The sequence below is a fragment of the Rhinopithecus bieti genome, unplaced genomic scaffold (genome assembly GCF_001698545.2).
Source record: "Rhinopithecus bieti isolate Rb0 unplaced genomic scaffold, ASM169854v2 scaffold_641, whole genome shotgun sequence".
NCBI lineage: Eukaryota > Metazoa > Chordata > Mammalia > Primates > Cercopithecidae > Rhinopithecus > Rhinopithecus bieti.
The window spans coordinates 5,545,006-5,567,244 of record NW_016803417.1 but is presented as its reverse complement, the minus strand read 5'-3'; the positions used below and the strand labels follow the sequence as shown (position 1 = coordinate 5,567,244).

Genomic DNA, 22,239 nt, shown 5'->3' with positions numbered 1-22,239 from the left:
TGTGTGTGGTCTTTGAGGAGAATGATGGCAAACCTTGGTTCAGCGTGTCTTGTGTGCTAGGTAATGTGTTAGATGATGTGCCAGGCATTGTGTGTGTGTTAACTCATTGCATCTTCACAAGTAAGGTGGGTCATGACCTATTACCACTGCCCTTTTGTGACAAAACAGAGGCTTAGTAGAGACAGGGTTTCACCCTGTTTGCCAGGCTGGTCTCGATCTCTTGACCTTGTGATCCACCTGGGTCAGCCTCCCAAAGTGCTGGGATTACAGACGTGAGCTACCACGCCCAGCCTGTGATTTTTTTTTTTAAATGACACACAATTATTTTTTAGCTTCTCTCTTTCTCTTTTTCTATTTGTCTTTTGCGTTGCTTATCAGATCTCATAGAAGGTGAAACCAGGATAGTACTTCACTCAGGTGAGTGTATAGGCAATAAATATGTGGAACAAGACTCTATTGTCCTCAGGTAAAGGTGGGTAACCCTGGGTGCCCTTAGATAAGCTATTAAATACTGTTCTACCAAATACTCACATACTGGGCAGGTGTTTGAGCAGGTGTGGCAGCCTTGGGGCAGACGCTGAATGTGGTACACAAGAGGTTAGTGGATATAGTTACACCTTCATAAAATGAATGCTGGACTATCTCCCCTGCTGCGTCTTAGCTACAGGGGCGAAAAAAAAAGATTTTAATTAGTTTCAGCTTCCAAAAGAGTCTCAGGCCAGACTTCCGAATCTGCCTCCTATAGGGAAAACACTTTCAAATTCTAACACTTGGCAACAAATCCCTCCCAAACAAAACCCCAAAACAAAAAATTACATTTCTAACTAAATAAGTAACTGTGCTTCTTAGATAGACAGCTTCATTATGCATTCAGCAGCTTGGATTGACACAATCTTGGGCAAAAGTGGAAGAGGCAAGAGGTGAAGCTGAGCTATTTGGAAGTACAGCTCAGAATGATGGCAGAGAGATTGGAAGGGGTGGGGAAAAATCAAAGCTGATTCCTATTTTTTTCCCCCTGGGCAACTGGTTAGATTATTTGGGTCAATGATGCTTTTAGGAATTAACATTTTGCATTGTAATGTCACTTTCACTTTTTCAAAGAGCTTTCATCTCTCCACCCTTGTTGACATAAATGATCACACTGAGTTGTATCTAGGTTAGTTTTAGAAGAGACTAAGTTCAGGGATTTCTGAGATAAAGAGAGGATTTTTATTTTATTTCTTTGCCTTAGGTAGCATTCAATATATAAATATTTCTCTTCATTAAGTCCCAATCAAGTTTAACTAAACTTTCAAGACAGATGGGGAGATGTTATTTTAATTATAAAAGGTACCCACACAAACTTCTCTAAAGCAGTGAAGTTTTCTTGGTATTCATTTATTTATTCAACAGATATCTTTGAACTCTGACAATGTCCAAATACTGCACTGAGTGCTCCATGCACAGTGCTGTAGTGAGCAGCCTCTGAAGCTGTGTGTTAATCATGCAGATACGGTTCTGAATCATGATAGATAGAAGAAGCGGGAATAATGGTGGGTGGAGAAAAGCCCCTTTGTTTTGGGTGGTCAATCAAAGCTTCTATGAGGAAAGAACATCTATGCCAAGACTTGACAGATACCGGGGACCCCGTTGGGTAAAGAATGAGGCAAAGAGAAGACAGGAGAGCAGGAACGCATTTCTGGAATAGTGAACAGCATTTGTAAAATTCTGGAGGTGTAAAAAGTTTGGCAAGTTTGAGAAACAAGCAGTGGGGCTGGAGCGTAGGGAATCGGGGAGAGGTGAAGATGAGGTGGAAGTGGGGCTACACTGACACGACCTACTGATAGATAATCACTTGACAGAGGATGAAGGAAGTCACGGCTATCTCATTAGGGACCCTCTGCTCATGTAAGAACTATCAGAAATGAAATGATCATTTTCTCTCTGAAATTATAAACTCAGTCAGCAGAGAATTGATTCGATTTTCATATAGTCATTTTACCACACTGTTGAATAAAATGTGGCAAATATTTCTATGCAAGTTAAGAACTTGTTGGGTGGCTTGCTAGCAAAATTTTTCACCCTCAACTCTAGGGAATAATATCTGGGCCACAGGTTCCAAACTGGTGTTCCATAAGCTGACTTTGGTCCGCAAGCATAGCTTCTTTGGCCTGGACAGTATTTTTACAACATCTAAATAAGTTGCAGACTGGGCGCAGTGGCTCGCGCCTATAATCCCAGCACTTTGGTAGGCTGAGGTGGGCAGATCACTTGAGACCCGGAGTTCAAGACCAGTCTGGCCAACATGATGAAACGCCCATCTCTACTAAAAACATAAAAAAATTAGCTGGGTGTGATGGCACATACCTGTCATCCCAGCTACTCAGGAGGCTGAGACAGGAGAATCATTTGAACCCTGGAGGCAGAGGTTGCAGTGAGCTGAGATCATGCCACTGTACTCCAACCTGGGTGACACCTTATTGAGATCTGTCTCAATAAATAAATAAGTAAGTAAGTTGCAGCAGCAGAAACTGCTATGTGTTCAGCAAACCTATTTCCTTCTACAGTTGATGCACAGCTGCACTACGTTTCCCAGCGTCCCTAGCAAGTAGGAGGGACCATATGACGAGTTCTGCCAATGGATATGAACGGAAGTGCTGGCCACCATTCCCAGGCCTTGACAGTAAAAATCCTCCTCCCAGCCCTTCACGTTCTCTCTCTGTCCCCATCTGCAACTGAATGCAGAGAAGGAAGGTGTCATAGAAGATGCAGAGCCACATTATGAAAGAAGCCTGGCTCCCTGGATGATGGAACAGTTTCCACAGTGACCCTCTTTGGATTGTGATGTGAGTGAGTTTGAAATGTCATTGTGTTCGCCACTTGGATTTGAGTTTGTTTGCTACAACAGTGTCTTTGTTTGGGTTCCTCCCAGGATCAGGTTCTGAGATATGGATTGGTGTCCAAGTAGTTTATTGAGAGGTGATCCCAGGAAACATCAGTACACAGGCAAGTGGGAAAGTGAGAAGGAAAAGGGATGGATTCCAATGAATGGCACATTATCTACCAGATTGTACTGTGGCAGCTGGAGCTCAGTCACACAAGGAAACTCTGGGAGGCAATACAGAACATATCTCAGAGCTATCCTAACTGAGAGGTAAGATTAGCATATTTATGTACTTTCCTCTCATTGTTTGCGAGCTGCTTGCAAGGGCATTAGCGTTTTGGCAGTCCCACATGCTTGCATGCGGGTCAAATGTGTGCACAGTGTCTTCAGGCAGAGTTGAAGGCAATCACAGTAGGCAGCCTCACCTGCAGAGGGGAGTGCTGAGTGGATATGAGTGGAGCACCAATAGCATCTGCTAAGAATGTTTAGCACACACTGTGGCCAAGACTTAAAATTAGGTGACTTAACATAAAATTGGAGTTTCTAACTTCCTCCAAAAAATAAGAAGATGGTCAACATTGAGCCTACATTTTTGTATGGCGATAACTGGCTGGAGCTGACTAGTTGGGGGTAGGGTCTCTAATCTCCATAGTCCTCATAACCCACCACCAATCCTCTCCGTTACCCAGGCTGGAGTGCAAAGCCACAGTCTTGGCTCACTGCAACCTCTGGCTCCTAGGTTCAAGTGATCCTCCCACCTCAGCCTCCTGAGTAGCTGGGATTATAGGCACCATCACACTCAGCTAATATTTGTATTTTTAGTAGAGATGGGGCTTCATCATGTTGGCCAGGCTGGTCTTGAACTCCTGATCTCAAGTGATCTGACCGCCTTGGCGTCCCAAAATGTTGGGTTTATAGGCGTGAGCCACCGCGCTGGGCCTACTGGCCCACCTTATGATTCTTTCTGTAGGCATTTGAATCTGTAATCCCAGGCCTTTTACTAGAACAAATCTTGTGTTTCGTTCATTTCCTCCCTTCTTTCTCAATCCAGTTGCATTTTCTTCCCTCTGTACCCCACTTCAAAAGCTCCTCGGACTGTGCTTTCTTGATGAGGACTTCCCTGACCACTTCATCATACTTCTATGGCCATCCATAGCTGTGACGTCCAATATGGTAGCCACTGGCCGCATCTGGCTATTTTAATTTAAATTTCAGTTAATTAAAGTTAACTAAGCTAACAAAGATAATTAAAATTTAAAAATGAGTTCCTCCACCATACTAGCTACATTTCATGTGCTCCATAGCCATAGGTGGGTAATATATTGGATATGTCACATATTGGACAGCACAGATATAATACATTTGCATGATGACAGAAAGTTCTGTTGGACAGTGCTGACCTGTATCATAATTCTTTTAGTTTTACTTGTAGGTGCTTTTTTGTTTTCCGTAAGTTTTTACCTCTTAAGGTGAAATCATCTTTAAAAAATGAGAGTCAGTATGTTCTACTTGTCTTGTATTCCTGCTCACAGTCAAGTACCTAAGCAATGGCTTGTAATAATATTGCTGATGTATCTCAAGTTGCTGAATGAGATGTGGTTACCGGAGTTCCCTGTAGTCCCATTCAGGGAGACATTGCTCGCTCTTCTGTCCTCTTCAGGCTTATTTGAAAGTCTGAAGACGCTGCCTAGGGGGAAAAGAGACAGGGATTTCAACATTATACTCTTTTAGGATTGGAAGGAAACTCATTAAGGCCACTTATCAGTTGCCTACTTTTTAAAAAAAAAAGTAACCCATACTTTGGTGATTTAATTTTTTATGTCTTTATTGTATTTAAAATTCAGTAGGAATTGGGACATGACATCAAGGTAAAACATCCTGATTTGGGAGTTTGACAAACAAGGGTGGCATCCCAGCTCTGTCATTTATTAGCTACAAGACTTCACACCATTTACTTGCCTTCTCTAAGGAGAATAATAAAAATATCTACCCAATGGAGTTTTGATGAGGATTAAATGAGATGAATGCCATAGGAATTATTGTTATCAACAAAAAATCAAATCCAAAGGAAAAGCAAGCAAGAATAGACCTCCAGTTGTGTGCCTGTTGGAAGGGACCAAAGCAGATAATGCATTCAGAAAATTCCTTCCAATAGAAACGTGTGCACAGTTGCAGGGGATCCATTTTACAAACACCAATTTCCTTGGAAAATAGTAATGTATTTTCATTAGCATGAAGACTAGAGACTAGAGTTATGGGGCAGGCATTGCACTCTCCCCTTGCCCTACTCTGCCAAACAAATGATATCTCAAATTAAATCTGCCTTTTGGGGGAAAAAAAAAAAGGATAATGGAAATAGGATGACCAGGAATAAAAGGACTGGAGAGTTCCAATCACTCAGTTTTGGGTCAGAAGGTAAAATCATTATGCGGAATGTCTATCTCTTTTTCTGTCTTCACTGTCCGTATGTTTTATATGTTTGTAAATAATAGAACATTCTGAATGCAATTATTGCTTTCTTTGTCCAAAGAGGTAAACAGTGCCTTGGAAGGTTAATGTTCTCAAGCACCTCTGAGGCATGACTGTGTCCTTTTCTTGGTCATCAAGCTGTGAAAAGTCACAGTGCTGTCCAATAATCTCATGGAGAAACAAGCTAAAGGCACTTCCTTCTGGACAGAACAGATCATGCTAGGCCTACCTACAAATGGCATTTTGGCTGGTGGCCATAATGTCATGATGAAACTTGGTTTGGGCAGAGGCTCAGAAGTGGCATTTGGGAGATATTCCTTTTTAACTGTGTACATTTGATTGTTTGGGAAAGATGCTCAAAATCAGTTGCAAAGTGAAATAAAGTAGATCACAAAAGAGGATGTGTGATATGATCACATACTGTTAAAAGAATGAGAGACTAGTTGGAAAGTGTCTAATAGAGTTCTTTGTAGCTATAGAAATTCACACAAAAAGGAATTTATCGGAAAGATGTGGAAGTTCATAGAAGTATGAGTTAGGTATTGCTGCATAACCTACCACTTCAAACTCAGAGGCTTAGAACATTTATTTAGCTCGTGATATAAGGTAGTCTTCTTCATGTATCTGAAGTCAGCTGTATCTACACAAGGTGGTTCTGCTTCTGAGAGTTGGCCGAGACCCCTGTGCTCTCCTCCAAGTGGTTTGTCATCGTCCAGCAGCTGACACCAGTTTTGTTCTGGTGGCTCCAAGAGAGACTGGAAGCACACAAGCCCTCTAGAAGTTGAGGCTCCGAGCTGACACATCTTCACTGTTCCTGCATTCTATTGGCTAAAGCAAATCCCAACGCATCCCAGATTCAAGGGGTGGGGAACTAGACTTCAGTTCAGTTGATGGGCATCTGTCTCTTGCACAGGGCATGGTATGGAGGCCACTAGTTGAGGCCATGAATACAATCAATTTACCATATTAGAATTGAAGGAAACGGTGAAGAATTAGCTCTCAGGAGGCCCAGGACCCAGAGCTGCTCCAGGTGTCTGGGTGATACGTGACAATGAGTGATCTCATTAGTGTTCCCCTCTCAGGAGGAAGAAACTCCAGCATTTTTAGTCTTCAAGGGTCACTTAGCTACAGACTGAAATCACAGCTTGGTCACCTGCCTACTGCTTTGCCAGCAGAGGACCTGACACCTAGGTTGGTAGTCCCACTAGAGATGATATTCCACTGATTGAGTGGCTATCTCCAGAGCAAAATGTGGGTGTGGCTCCCTGAAGAAGGCAGAATGAATGCTGGATCTTTCACACCAAAGTACTTTCTCTATACACTAAAATGTTAACAATAGTAATATCTGCATGTTGGATTCATGGAAGAGGTTTTGTTTCTTTGTTTGTTTGTTTGTATGCAATCCTGAATTTCTCTAATGAATGTGTATTATTTATGTACGTTTTAAAAGTTATAGGAAAAACAGTTGTAGAAACCCATAATCGTGTAGCAGGACAGGTGTAGTGGAAAGGTATTTGTACTTCAGGTCTTTTTGCCTCAGTTTCCTTCCTCCCTCCCCTTTTTCCCTCCTCCTCCTTCTCCTCTCCCTCCTCCTTTTTCTCCTTCACCATCTCCTTCTGCTACTACTGTTACTACTACTGCTAGACTTATGCACACACATGCACACACACACAGACATGCACCCCTTCCATCACATTCCAGAAAGGAAACTGCTTTGAGTCTCTGTCTTCTCATTTGTAAAATGATAGGAAGAGAGGAGATTGTCTCCAGAATCATTTCCATTTATAAGTAATGGTTACATACATAATTCTGATTTTCCAGATAATTTATTCCTATATCCTATTTGACACTTTCTGTTTGATTGTCCTAATATGCTATATTTTATCTCTAAAAGCAACTCATCTCTGTTCTAAAAGCACATAGAGGGAAGGGTTTTCTTCAGCACCCTCCTCATTGGTCCCCGTCACCAGATGCCATGATAGTTGGCTGGAAGACCGTAGAGATCTAACAGCTGTTAGTGCTCAAGGCTCAGGTCTTACCTATCAGAAATCAGTCTCTGAAGAAAATACACCTCCTCAACCTCCATGACACCCCAACATTAATGAAAGAGACAGCTCTCTCTCCGCATACACTTTTGGAAGCCACTGATGAGGGCTTTTGCCTTGTGGGTTGTGATTAGGGTTGCCAAATAAAAATACAGGATGTTCAGTGAAATTTGAATTTCAGATAAGCAACAATAGTTTGTTAGTATGAGTATATCCCATAAATTGCAGATATTGCCAATTTGAATCGGGGCATACTTATCCTAAAAACTAACTCATTTTTATCTGAAATTCAAATTTCATTTGCTAAATCTGCCAACCCTTGTTGGAATAGATTCCTACTATTCTGTATTTCCCCTTTACCACCCCAGACTCAGGAAGAGAGAAAATATATGACCTCAGCCAGACTTTGGCCAAAGAAAGTCCTAAAACTTCTAAATATTTTGAAGCATCTGAAAGAAATCATGAGGAAATATTTCTCATTTCCTTGTAGTCATGACAGTCTGAAACAGAAATTAATATCTGGTTCTAAATTCAGAAATAAAGCAGTTCTTTTTTTTTCTTGTTTATAATTTTTTCCTTCACAAAGGTATCACATATATATTTTTTAAATTTAAAGCAAGTAAAAACTATAATCAACCAGATGAAGCACAAGGGAGGCCAAGTGAGATGTCTGTAGTTTCTTGGACACTCTAATATTGAGAGTGAGTTGCCTCGGTTTAAGGATATAAATAGTTCCACCTGGACATCAATGCACGCCCTAAAGAAAAAAACACATAGATGTTAGGTTTCATGTCCCAGTTGCATGTGAACTCCACAGGAGTTCATTACTATGTGTCTCCTCATTTCTGAGTGTTGTAATGAAGTTATTGCTGGACTGGGAGGCCAAGGGTCAGATCTCAGAGTGTGGGATAACATGAAGACAAAGCCAGCGCAGTCTTGGCAGTCTTCCTCTAGGTTCACCCACCATATCTTCATGCTTTTATCTTTCTAACTTCAGCTTGCACTTGGACACCTCAACACTTTGAACAAGAATAAACTGGGGGAAAAGTGTTGCTGTGAGCACTCTAGGATAAAGTGGGCAGGATATGTACAGAAAGACTTGAACTTCTTTAATTAATAATTATTGGTCATAAGTTTACATTTTTCTAAAATCTTCATAACAATCCTGGAGACAGGATTTTATAGATACATAAAATTGAGTCTTAAAGACCTTCATTAACTTACTTGAGGTCATACCACCAGTTTAAACATAGGCCAGTTTAACTCCAAAATCTATTTTCTTCCCCTCTACCATACCATATTGCTCTTTATTTCTGAGAGTTGCAAGCAGGTGTTTTGTAGGTTAAATCTCGTCCATGAACTAATCTGACATTAGGCAATATTGTTTCACCAGTATCACTTTTTTTAACCCTTGAATTTGAATGTGTTTAGGCTGGACATACACTTCCTACTTTGTCAACCGTCATCACCACTCTCTGCAGTGTTACACTTTCCGCTAATCACATATTTATGTTACCTCTCTGGCTGCCACAGGCATTCGAGTTTGCAATTCCAGGTTTGGTGTACGAACAGTGTTTTTACCAATACCATTTGATACTCAGAATGACTGTATAGGAGAAATTGTAGATTTTATAAAGATTGATGAAGAAATGTGCTCAGTAGTGCAAGATGGTTTTCCAGAGGAGTCCCCCACCAATAATTAGCAGAACCAGTGCCCTTTTCAATGCATCAAGATCAACATCCTACACTGAACATTCTTAGCGCCCCATAGTCTGGGTGAAGGTCATTACACTCTCAGGGATTTGAATTAGAACACAGGAAAAGCTAAAGAAAGTGGGAGAAGAACTTGGAATTAGAAAAGACACAGTTCAAGGATAATTTGTATTTTACTGATATATTCAGCATAGTATGAACTCTGGTTCTGCCAAACATCCAGTTTGCCTCCTTCACAAAAGTTGCTGATCCATTGCAGGAGAAAATTATAGAGAAATGTACTTCAATTGTGTGCCCTAGATAAACTCTATGGGGCCCCATGTACATGAAGGAATGGCAATAACTAGGAGTGGTAGTTGTTTCCCTTTCAGTCATTGTACTTTTGAATAGGATTCATTGTACCAACCGTTTAACATATTCATATGTTCCTGGTACTAATGAGGTTGGTCTATTTTAGCCTTTATTGACAAGGAAGAAATGGCAGGCAGGCAGGTGTCCAAAGCACTAATCTATGAAAGGACAATTTCCTCTGTGTTTGCAACAGGTGGAATGCTTCAGCCGATAGAACTCTATTCTTTATTATGTTTCCTAAACAGAACACAGTTTAATCCTCAAATTTGCCAAGCAGGTCCATTAGCACACCTCTTGTTTACATTATTTCCTCTGACCATTCCAGTCAGAAACCATGAAATCAGTCACCTCATTTGTTTTTTGTTTGTTAGACACTTAAGTAGCATATCTTATGTGCCAGAGACACTTTTAAAGGAACAGCTCATTTAAACCTTGTGTTAGCTGTATGAAGTAGGGACCACTATTATCCCCATTTTACAGATAATGAAACTGCGGCACAGAGTGGTTAAGAAACCTTCCCAAGTCACACAGCAAGTATGTGGAAGAGCTGATCCTCTTGACTGCTTTGCTATGCGTTCTTATCTTGGTCATGTGCTGCCATAACATCCTTATCCTGGCTATACCATTGTTAATTCTTCTGATTACCAGGGAACATTTTCCTACTATTCCCTTTATACATTTTCCTTGCTGTTCTTGTCCTGAGTTGACATTGATAAATCAGCCAGGTTTTATAAGTGTTGGGGAAGCTCGCCATGGTGTTCTGATTATAACTGCAAGCGTGTCCTGCACACCTGCTTTCATCCATCACCGATGCATGAAATAGAGCACCTTTAATATAGCACCTGAGACCCCAAAAACTTAGGCCAAGTTGGTGCAAGAACACAAAGAACCATGGACTTGCTAATTTTCAACAGATGACCAACTGCCACCTGAACTTCTGAATGGGTTTTCCTCTGAGCCCACTTGATATGCTCTACTTCACTGGGAGGGGGGCAGTGACAAGAAGTCAAGAAGACTTGAATTCCTGCCAACTGAGAGACAGCTGAAGGAAATGGGAACATTTATCTTGCAGAAGAGAAATATGGAGGCCTCAAGGACTGGCATCAGACGGCTGACTTGCTGCTATGTGCAAGAAGGAGTGGGTTTATCTTAAGTTGTCCAGAGTGCAGTAGAAAATGGAAACTCTGGGCAATCAGATTTCAGCTCAATGTAAGTGATTTCTCTTTTTTGTTGTTTTGTAAATTTTTGAGAAAATGGTTTTCAGTGATAAAAATAGCAACATACTGTTTCTTTCTTTAAAAAAAAAATCAAACAATAACAAAATATCTAAGGTGGAGAGTAAAAGCCTCTTTTCCTTTACCCACTCCCAATCCCTAGGAATATCCTTGATATCTATCCTCCCATGTCCCTATCTATGCACATGCAAATGTTCTATCCATACATACACATATGCCTACTACGTGTCCATAGAATTTTCCTCTATTTTTGTTTGCTTTCAAATATATGGCCATAAAATGGGTATATCTCAGAACGTAATGAACAAGAAAGGCCCTTTAAGAGTAAATTTCTGTGATTTCTAAATGTTATTTTATAGAGATGCCCTGCTGAAGGATCTGAAACATATGACTTTAGTTATTGACTGTAAATATTCAAGGTGTTCCACAGTTTTAGTTAATCTGACTTGACTTTTTTTATTAAAAAAGTTTACCAGATACCTACAAAATGGAAGTAGGCATTTTGTACTGATACTTATTTTTAAGAGAAAGGATATCCAAACAATTTAAGCTATTTAAAAATGGGTGAGCTGCTTAGACGTTTTAGCCACTGGCTATGTTCAAATAGAGGTTGGTTGACCAGTTGGTTACAACGTTATAGAGGTGATTAATGCCACAGATGGGAAGGTGGGGAGAGTTGGACTGGGTGCTTTCCAAGATTCATTCAGTGCTCTGATTCCCTGACTTCCTGCGCTCTGCTCACCTGGGCAGTGAAAGATCGCAGGTGGTGCCCTGTGAAGAGGAGCAGCCAAATGGCTCCTGCTCCCCATAGCAGGAACTGCAGGTGCACACACAGTGGCTGGGTCCAGGGCCACTCACTGATGCATGGCTGGTGGACAGAAGCGCCTGCAGGCAGCAATTCTTGTTCCAGCTACTCTCTGGACATTCGGGGCTTTCAACTTTGGTACCTGGATTTAAAAGAAAACAAATTCCTTTCTAAACAGTGCAGGTTGGAAATTGAAGCAAATACTGTACATTCTTATAAGTCTGGCAGTGCAGGAAATTACTCCTTCACCTGTTTCCTGTTTTGACGTTTCATTAAGATGGAATTTAGTGGTTAGAAAAAATAATATTAAAATATTTGACCTTAAAAATAAAAACAACACTGGTTAGAGTCTTCAATGTTTAGAACTCCCTCTGCTTGTGCTTCTTCTCCTTTTGAAAAAAAAAAAAAAAAAAAAAAACATAACTCCCAGAAAAGCCACGAAAAGAATACATCAAACACTTGTATACTCTCACCTACCTTCACTAGTTATTGATATTTTGCTATATTTGCTTTCTCTAGATGTACATTTATTATTATTATTATTTTTGTTAGGAACTATTTGAGATAAGTTGCAGATATCATGACCCTTCCCACCTAAACATATCGGCAAGTGTTTCCTAAGAACAAAGACATAGTGCAATGATCAAATTTAGGAAATTTAACACAGATATGAATCTCTTACTGAATACAATCGTATCCAAGTTCTGCCAGTCTTTCCGATATTGGGGTTTATAACATGTTTTCCCAACCCAGGACTTTGTATTTCTACTTAGTTGTCATGCTTCTCTTTTTTTCTTTTTTTGAGACAGAGTCTCACTCTGTTGCCCAGTCTGGAGTGCAGTGGTGCGATCTCGGCTCACTGCACCCTCCGCCTCCTGGTTTCACGCCGTTCTCCTGCCTCACTCAGCCTCCTGAGTAGCTGGGACTACAGGCGCCCACCACCACGCCCGGCTAATTTTTTGTATTTTTAGTAGAGATGGGGTTTCACCATGTTAGCCAGGATGGTCTTGATCTCCTAACCTCGTGATCCACCCACATCGGTCTCCCAAAGTGCTGGGATTACAGGCGTGAGCCACCGCACCCAACCAGTTGTCATGCTTCTTTAGTCTCTTTTATTTGAGAATGAAAAGGCTCCCAAGTTTTGTCTTTTAAGACATTGGCATTTTTGAAGAGTGCAGGCCTATTGTTCTCTGACATGTCTCTGGGACTTGTCTGGTGTGAGATTCAAATTATGCACACACTGTGTCCTTCTCAGTGTGTCATATTAGCGGGCACCTGATGTCAGTTTGCCCCACTGGTGGTGAAGGTAAATGTTGATCATGTGGTCAAAGTAGTATCTGTGTGATTTTTCCACTTCTGGGGAATCTCTCCCTCTTTGTAATAAATAATCTATAGGGAGGTACTGGTGGTGTTGCCCAGATTTCTTCACTCTAAAACATTTTTCCTTTGTGGTGATCATCTTCAGGAGGATAATTTTAGACTGGGTAAATAGCTTGTTTACAAACAAACTTGTTTTAGCATCCATCAATGGCCCTTGCCTGAATCAATTACAATATTGCTATAGTGGATCAATGCTTTTGGAAATGAGAATATTGTCATATCAAGGTTTCCTCGCTGCGCTCCCCACCCCAACACATTATCTCCCCTAACACCAAAAGGGATTCCGCAGCCAAACCATCTGGGCCAATATATGCCAGCTATGACTAAAGATCCCTGATAGCACCTCCTCCCCTCCATCCCCAAGTCTGAGATGTGCTTGGGGCATAAAGCAGCTATGGAGCAGCAAAGAGAGCCCTAGACTGAGAATCAGAGAGCTGACAACCTGCATCTCCACTTGGAGGTTCCATGGGTTGCTCTAAGTGAGCATGTCCTAAACTGAACTTCCTGGCTCCTACCAACCTGTGCCTCCACCAGAGTTCCAATTTCAGTGAATTCACTGGCATTTACTCAGATGCCCCAGCCAAAAATCTGAGCAGCATTCTCTTACTCCTTCCTCTTCCCCATTCTCCACAACTTAAATCCCGTGTGATGAGACTTTCCAAACATCTCCAAGAATTTGTCCCCCTTTCTCCATCTCTATCACCACTGCCTGGTCTAGGCTACCTTCACCTGTCACTCAGTCTTCTGCAGTAGCCTTCTGCCTCTCCTCCTGCCTCTAAGGTTTTCTGTGCTGTAATCCATTCTTCTCACTTCAGCCAGAGTGACCTTTCTGAAGTATAAATCTGATCATGTCTTCCCAAACCCAACCCCCATTAAACCCTTTGGTACCTCTCCATCGCTTTAAGGACCATTGGTTAAAGTGGTAAGTCTAAACTCTCTAACATGGTATACAAGGTCCCTACAACCTTGTATACCATGAAATTTCTCACCGGAGAAATTTTCCATCATGGCACCTCTTTCTTGCCTCGTTTCTGGCCAGACAGATCAAGATGGGCACAAGCTGACATACGTCTGGAATGTGTTTTTGAAAACACATGTGCAACTTTGCATTGTAGGCATACAAGGTAATCATCTCTTAGGAAATCATGGAAGCATTCTTGGCTTGGTCATTTCCAGAACTCTAACTGGAGAAAGCTGCCCCCAAGCTGTGGATCCTCTTCTTAATTGAAAGAGAAGTACCTCAAACAGTTGGTTCTTCAGGACAGGTGAAGCCCTTGAAAATGATAAGCAACCATGGGCTGCACCATGATCTCACAACAGGCTTGAGTAAGAATGGCTACCACATTTATTACATCTTTTTTTTTTTTTTTGAGACAAAGTCTTGCTCTGTTGCCCAGGCTGGATTGTAATGGCACAATCTCAGCTCACTACAACCTCCACCTCTCGGGTTCAAGCGATTCTCCTGCCTCAGACTCCCAAGTAGCTGGGATTACAGGCGCCTGCCACCATGCCCAGCTAATGTTTGTATTTTTAGTAGAGACAGGGTTTCACCATGCTGGCCAGGCTGATCTTGAACTCCCAACCTCATGTGATCCACCCGCCCCAGCCTCCCAAAGAGCTGGGATTACAGGCATGAGCCACTGCGCCCAGCTCACATTTATTATATCTTGAGAGAAAAGATATTGCAAACACATTGGATATATTTGTCTCTTTTTTTTTTTTTTTTTTTTTTTTTTTTTTTGAGACAGAGTTTCTCTCTTTTGCCCAGGCTACTAGAGTGAAGTGGCTCGATTTGGGCTCACTGCAACCTCCACCCGCCAGGTTCGGGTGATTCTCCTGCCTCAGCCTCCCAGGAAGCTGGGATTATAAGTGACTGCCACTATGCCTGGTCAATTTTTGTACTTTTAGTAGAGTCAGGGTTTCACAATGTTGGCCAGGCTGGTCTCAAGCTCCTGACCTCAGGTGATCCACCCGCCTTGGCCTCCCGAAGTGCTGGGATTACAGGTGTGAGCCACTGTGCCCGGCCTATTTGTTTACTCTTTCTGACTAGCATGTGCATCCCAAATCTCAGAGCAAGCACAGTCCTCTATTTTTATGCTGTATTTGTGGTTTCGGGACAAACATGCTGAGAAATATGAAGTCTTGGCTACTTTTCTCTCCAAAAGTCAGACTACATTTTACTTATTCTCTCCTTAGGCCAGAACTCTTCATCCATTGAAGAAACTTTTAAAAATCTATAAGGCAGGGAATTTATATTTCTTATAAATATTTAAAAATCCTAAAGAATATTGAGAGCCAGGCAGAATAATAAAGTATGATTAATAGCTACCTCTTACTATTTACTGTGTCCCAGGTACTATGTTAAGTGTTTTCTTTGTATTTAACTCATACAATAAGCTTTAAAGTTAATTATTTTGTTCCCATTTTGCAAATGAGTAAACTGAGGCCCAGAGCTCTTCAGCAACTTGATTAAGATCACAAGATTCGGATTTTTAAAATTATTATTTTTATTTTGGTGGTGATGGAATCTCACTGTATTGCTTAGACTGCTCTTGAACTCCTAGGCTCAAGTAGTCCTCATATCTTAGCCTCCCAAAGTGCTGGAATTACAGGCTTGAGTTACCATGCCTGGCCCAAAAAATTAGGAATTAAAAGCAGGACTATCAGATGTCAAAGACCATGTTCCTACTCAGTGTGTTGTATGTCTTGGCAAGTTCTCATCTTTCTCCTAGAAGCCCACCTCCTTCATTTTAGGACTTTCTTTCCTTCTTTCCTTCCTTCCTTCCTTCCTTCCTTCCTTCCTTCCTTCCTTCCTTCCTTCCTTCCTTCTTTCCTTCCTCCCTCCCTTCCTTCCCTCCTTTCTGCACATTTACATTTCTAGGTGTGACTTCAGAAGCCATCTACCACACTCTATTTTTGCTTTTTCTTTTCTTTTTTCTTTTTTTTTTTTTTTTGACAGGGTCTGTCTCTGTCTCCCAGGCACCATCTCTGCTTACTGCAACCTCCACCTCTTGTGTTCTAGTCATTCTTCTGCTTTAGCCTCCCGAGTAGCTGGGATTACAGGTGCCTGATATCACGACTCGCTAATTTTTGTATTTTTAGTAGAGACGGGGTTTCACCATGTTGGCCAGGCTGGTCTGGATCTCCTGACCTCAGGTGATCCACCCACTTTGGCCTCCCAAAGTGCTGGGATTACAGGCATGAGCCACTGTGCCCAGCCTACTCCACTCTAGATCCTAATTGTCCCACTGTTTTCTAGATTTTACCTTCTATTCCCAATCAAAAGTGGCCTATCCTGTGCCTCATTCTTTTAGGACTACTGTTTCATGCTATAATACCTTTAGTGTCTGGTAGTCAGGTATTCAATTAATACTTATTGAACATCACTGTGTGAGACCAGTGTGATTCCTATTCACATGGGGCTTAGCAAATACTTGTTGGATAAATGAATGAATCCTGGAATAATCAAATGAGCAAACAAATACTAATATGCAATCAGTGACAATAGAGGAAGTTTTGAGAAGACAAAACATGAGTTCTGGAATAAGAAAGTTGGATTTGGATTCTGGCACTACCATTTGGGTTGTACTTATTTCTATTCACCAAATATTTCTGGCTGTGGTCATTTCAGGCGTTTGGTAGTACTCTATCTTGCACTGCTTAGTGTTTTCAAATTTCCAAGAGGCATAGATCTTTGGGATTGGGGAACAAGTCAGGATTTTTAGTTCTCAGGAATCCTGAAATCATAAATTATTGTTTTTCATGATCTTTTTTTACATGTATTTATATAATAATTAGCAGCCATTATAGTGAATACTAAGTCATCTTTCTGTGATAGGGTTATGCTATCGGAAGTTTTCTATTAGAAATGACATAATAATAAATGCATGGCTTATTATTACTGTGAATTGCTTTATTGCAACAAGAATATATGTTTCAATAACATGTAAAAATAATCTTCTTTATATAGACATCTGATACTAGAAAATATTAAAAGATGGAGACAATACCATAAGATAAATAGCAAGTAAAAATTATTACTAAAATGAAATATATTACCGCAAATATTTCTATAAGTTATCATTATTAAAATGAAAATGTAGAACACACAAAGAATTATTTGTCTAGCCAATTTCCTGTCTTTCATGGACATTTGTTCAATTGTGAGGAGTGCGTCCAAAAGCATCTTCAAGCTGAGCTTTAGAACACCTATTGTTTCATGTAAGTTATTTGCTTTTAAATAATGAAAATAAAATATTTGTTTTTCTTGTCTGCTCATTCTGGTTTTGATTTTGCCGTTGAAATTGATATCGCTTTTGCTAATTCAGGTTTTTGTTCAGTTTCTTATTTCCTGTCGGAGTCTTCACAACATTCATATCATCTGCTCCTTGCATTTCTTCAGTTAAAATATTTACAAAGAACTGTAGCCTAGAGGGAATATTCAAAAACTGAAAAACACCAGTCAACATTACTGGATTATATTCAAATAATATAACCCTCAGATCCCTTAGCAAAGTTAACAGCACTAAATAGAACCATGCATTGAAACTGCCAATTTAAGGACATTTGTTTTCAAAACTGGTTTCTTAGAACATCACTCATAGGATTTGTTTTTTTTTTTTGTTTTGTTTTGTTTTGTTTTGAGATGGAGTCTCCCTCTGCCACCCAGGCTGGAGTGCAGTGGCCAGATCTCAGCTCACTGCAAGCTCCGCCTCCTGGGTTTACGCCATTCTCCTGCCTCAGCCTCCCGAGTAGCTGGGACTACAGGCGCCCGCCACCTCGCCCGGCTGGTTTTTTGTATTTTTTTAGTAGAGATGGGGTTTCACCGTGTTAGCCAGGATGGTCTCGATCTCCTGACCTCATGATCCGCCCGCCTCGGCCTCCCAAAGTGCTGGGATTACAGGCTTGAGCCACCACGCCCGGCCTATAGGATTTGTATGAAGTACACTACACATACAAACTTAACGATGTTTATTTTATTTGCAAGAATGAGTCATCCAGCAGCCAAAGTCATGAATACACACTTACAATATAACAACGCTATAAGCAAGACTGATTAGATGATTCTCACTTCTCTAGTCCATCCTCCTATCCTGGTTCCCGGAAGTGTTGACCTTAACCTTTGATTTTGCACATTAGCGTTTTTGGTCTTGCTTTTTAAATCAACATGAGTAACATGTCTATGTTGATTCCTATTCTTTAATTTTTATGGAAAAATCATAATACTCGTTTTCTGTTTTCCCAATTTGTCAACTAACTTTCACTGGGACTTGGGATTTGGAAAAACATATATATTTACAGAAAACTGCCAGGAAGGCATTCCCTCGTGGAAATACTACCTCTCCCTTTAAAGTTACATGTGGCCATGTCACAGGGTTTAGGCAACTGGACATGGAAAGGAGTGGCCTGTGTTACTTTCAAGCAGAAACTCTGATGACCATAAAGTGACTTGCCATGTTTCCTTTTCCCTGCAGCATTGAGCATGGATGCACATGTTGTTAGAACCTCCAGAACTAGCGTTCCTGACTGACTTTGATAAGCTGAGACTGCTAATAACTCATGTCAAACATATAATATGCATGAGCAAGTTGTGTGAGGTTTTGGGGTTGTCACTACAGCATAATCTACAGTGACAGGCCCCATGCATCAGGCAGATTACATACCCTCCCTGAGTTTCAATTCCATTACTGAAAAAGAGGAAAAGTAATTTTCACTTCAGTTTTGTTTTGTTTTCTTTTGTTTTTTTTTGGTAAGGACTATCAAGAAAAGTGCATCGCTTTGAATTAGGTCTAATACATAATAAATATTCAATACATTTTTCCTCTCCAAAGGGATAAAGATAATATTCTGGAAACATATTATATTTCAAAAAACGGGAATCAGAATGACATCAGAATTCCGAAATGCAACACTGGAAGCTAGATATCTAAGGAGCAAAGCCTTCAGACTTCTGAGGGAAACGTTTAGACATAGTTAAACTATCAGTTAGGTAGAAAAGTCTATACCTAGCCAAACTATCAATTGAATATGAGGGTAAAATGCAGTTATTTTCACAAAAATGTGTATGCTGTGCATCTTTTCTCTGGCAGTACTTCACCAAAATGAATGAATAATTTGTCCAAGAAGAATACATGTGGTCTAGGAAACAGGAGACTTCAACCTAAGACAGAGGGCATTCCTGTGAAGGGTTTTCCCAGCTCGAAGTCTGGGCAGAGCCTTGTAAGTAACTGGCTAGTCTGCAGCAGGAGAACAGGACTCAAAGGGAGACATAATCAGGAACAGTGTTAAAACTGGTAGGGAACCACACGTGTACAGAAAATAGTGCTGAGAGGGAGAGTACATTCTGTTGGAGAGTTTGAGAAGAATTCATGACAGTACACAGCTAAGCAAAAGGAAAAATATATACATAAGGCAATTACTAACTCCATAAACAAGAAAAAAATTCAACAAGAAAAAAAATGAAGTCATAATAGACTCAGCAGAGAAGATTTGCAGGGTTGTAATAATTTATTTACTAATTACCGATTGAATCAGAAATTTTAAAATAACTGCCAAATATAGGTAGAACAGGGGAGGAGAAGTTAGGAGAAGCTAACTCTTCATTTTTCAAATTAGGATATCAATAGATTATGCCTAAAATTGGTAAAACAAGAAATCTACTCTCAGCAGGTTATTTTAAAATACGGAGGCAGCCATGCATGATGGCTCACACCTGTAATCCCAGAACTCTGGGAGACCAAGGCAGGTGGATCCCCTGAGGTCCCGAGTTCGAGACCAGCCTGGCCAACATGGCCAAACCTGGTCTCTACTAAAATATGAAAATTAGCTGAGATTGCACCACTGCACTCCAGCCTGGGCAACAGAGCGAGACTCCATCTCAAAAAAAAAAAGAGGGGGGGAGGCATGTGTCAGAGGAAGCATGGGACAGATTTGAAAGGAGTTGCCCCTGAGGAGCTGCATTTAGGGTTTGAGACCACTGTTTTCTGTTATAAACCACATAGTGCTGTTTGATTCTTTAAAATATGGACATGTACTTACTCTGAGATGAAGATTAGTTACTACTTAAAAATTAATAAACACATACCTGAACCCATAAATATTTACATATTTACACAGAGCCCTGGGCTCCAGACCTAGGTCAGCCAGTGGCAGTTTTTGTGACCTGGGTAAGTCCTTTCATCTCTCTGGGTCTCAGTTTCCCAGTTTGCAAGCAGAAGGTTTGAACTCTCTGGCTATTGCACCTTCACTATTATCAAGTGATAATATTAGATACCACAAATTCACCATCATCAAAACACAAACTTGTAAAATATCTTGAAAATTTACAAACACACTCTTTTATTTTATTTTATTTTTTGTTTTTTTCTTTTTGAGACGGAGAATATCGCTCTGTCACCCAGGCTGGAGTGCAGTGGCGCAATCTCGGCTCACTGCAACCTCCACCTCCCAGGTTCCAGCAATTCCCCTGCCTCAGCCTCCCAAGTAGCTGGGATTACAGGCTTGTGCCACCATGCCTGGCTAACTTTTGTATTTTTAGTAGAGACAGTGTTTTACCATGCCAGGCAGGCTGGTCTAGAACTCCTGACCTCAGGTGATCCACCCACTTTGGCCTCCCAAAGTGCTGGAATCGCAGGCATGAGCTACTGTGCCTGGCCCCAAACACATTCCTTTTCTTAGATAGAATACTAAAACAAACCAAAACATCTTAGATGACAAAAAAGGAAGTACAAAGGCCTGGACATATTGGCCATGATTTTTTAATGAAGTGCTTTCAGTAGCCAGGTAAGCTTTGTATGAGCTACACTTTTCACTCTAAACAATGCGGATTAATATGACCTTGAGTGTTCTCATTTTCACATGCCCCATTTTCTCTCAGGACAGTTTTAATAGTGATTAAACCAGAATTCAGTGTCCAGATGAGCACACGCGGAATAATCTTTTCACTGAAGAGCCCGTGTGTCCATTGCACGCCTTGGAGGTCTTGTGTGGAACTAATGAAGCACTTTGATGGTTCAGGGATTTTCATTAGAGGGAATTCATCGCCGCCTCACCTCAAGCTTCATGAGCCATTTCTCTAGCTGTGCTAAACTCCCAAACAAGTAGCGGCAGAGAGCGTTTCCAAAACAAGAGAGATATCAAAGTCGCAGCTACTCTAAGACAGAGCCTCCCCTCCCGTTTCTGCCTCCTGCAGCTTCTCCTTTCTTCCTTCTTCTCTATTCTTTTCACGCACACCACCCACACAGTCCGTTGCAGATGGATATGTGGTTCCGGTGATTTAACCTTACGTTCTCCGTTCAGGCCCCTCAGGCGTGATTTGTTCTTCCGCGTCAGAGCTCGCTTCCCCAGCACCAGGTGGTGTGGCTGTGAGCAGGTGATGTTAGCTGGGTATAATTTTTAAAGTGCCATTTATTTATCTGGAAAGAGCAAGCCCCAGTGACCTACCTCCATTAAAAGTTCAATCCAGAAGAGTGAATCTGACAGCTCCAGACTTCTGGCCTCAGAGCTCTTGATTAATTTGTGTGCCCAGAGTCTGAGGTGAAAGCAAGAGCGGGATTTCCTGGGTGGCTGTTGGAGGTGCATTTGGCGGCCATTACTGCCCTTCCAGCTTCTTCACTCAGTTATGCTGAGCTGAGGTTCGTCACACTTTGCATAAGCCAACTCAATGAATACTTAAACAGCCTTATTCCCATTTTACACGTGAAGAAAGTGAGGCACAGGATGGTGAAGTGGCTTTCCCAAGTTTGCACAACTAGCAGTTGGTGACATCCGGTTGGAGCTGAGGTTTGTGTTGCTCTAAAGCTCGAGTCTTTTCCACTTGGGTTGAGTCTCGCATCTCCTTGAGGGCACTGCCTGCTCTGTGCCGCCAGGACTGGGCTGGAGGTGGCCACTGGGGTTTCATCCTGAGGGTCAGAAATTTGGTGAGTGAATGTGGACTGTCCCTGCTTTGGCTGCAGAAATATCTTTCCTCATTCTTGATCACCCTCATCTTTTTGAATCCCAGGTACAGGCCGAGAAGTGTCTATAGCTGACATGCAGAGTACACCAGGATAGAATTCCAGTCCAACTTGGTCACAAAATGCATGTGCTTTTATGCCAAGTTATTGGACATGTGTCTAGAGGCATAAACTGACTTCGCTGCTCTTTAATTGTCTTCTTTGCTGTGCCTTCTGTTTTCATTCCTCCAGCTCTGTCTTCCTGCTTGCGGTGGAGCCGAAAGTCTCACTCTCCATTCTGGTTTGTAAGCCAACCCTGATTTTGCTGAGACGTAGGATAGCCATGTGCTATGCAGAAAGCTGGGACCTTCTCCAGCCTGAGGGAATGAAACTTAATTGGTCTGGGTCATTCTTAATCATTCCTCTCACCTTGTCGGTGATTGAC

The 22,239-nt window shown here is 41.3% G+C and overlaps 1 long non-coding RNA gene across 1 annotated transcript in view; it reads left to right on the top strand.

The window, feature by feature from the left end:
• Positions 1-327: 327 nt before the first annotated feature.
• LOC108536837 (uncharacterized) overlaps positions 328-22,239 on the top strand; it is a 36,374-nt gene continuing 14,462 nt past the window's right edge. Inside the window, exons 1-3 of the long non-coding RNA XR_001887631.1 lie at positions 328-417; positions 2,547-2,825; positions 2,912-3,133. This is a non-coding gene — a long non-coding RNA (uncharacterized LOC108536837). The remainder of the gene's footprint in view (positions 418-2,546; positions 2,826-2,911; positions 3,134-22,239) is intronic.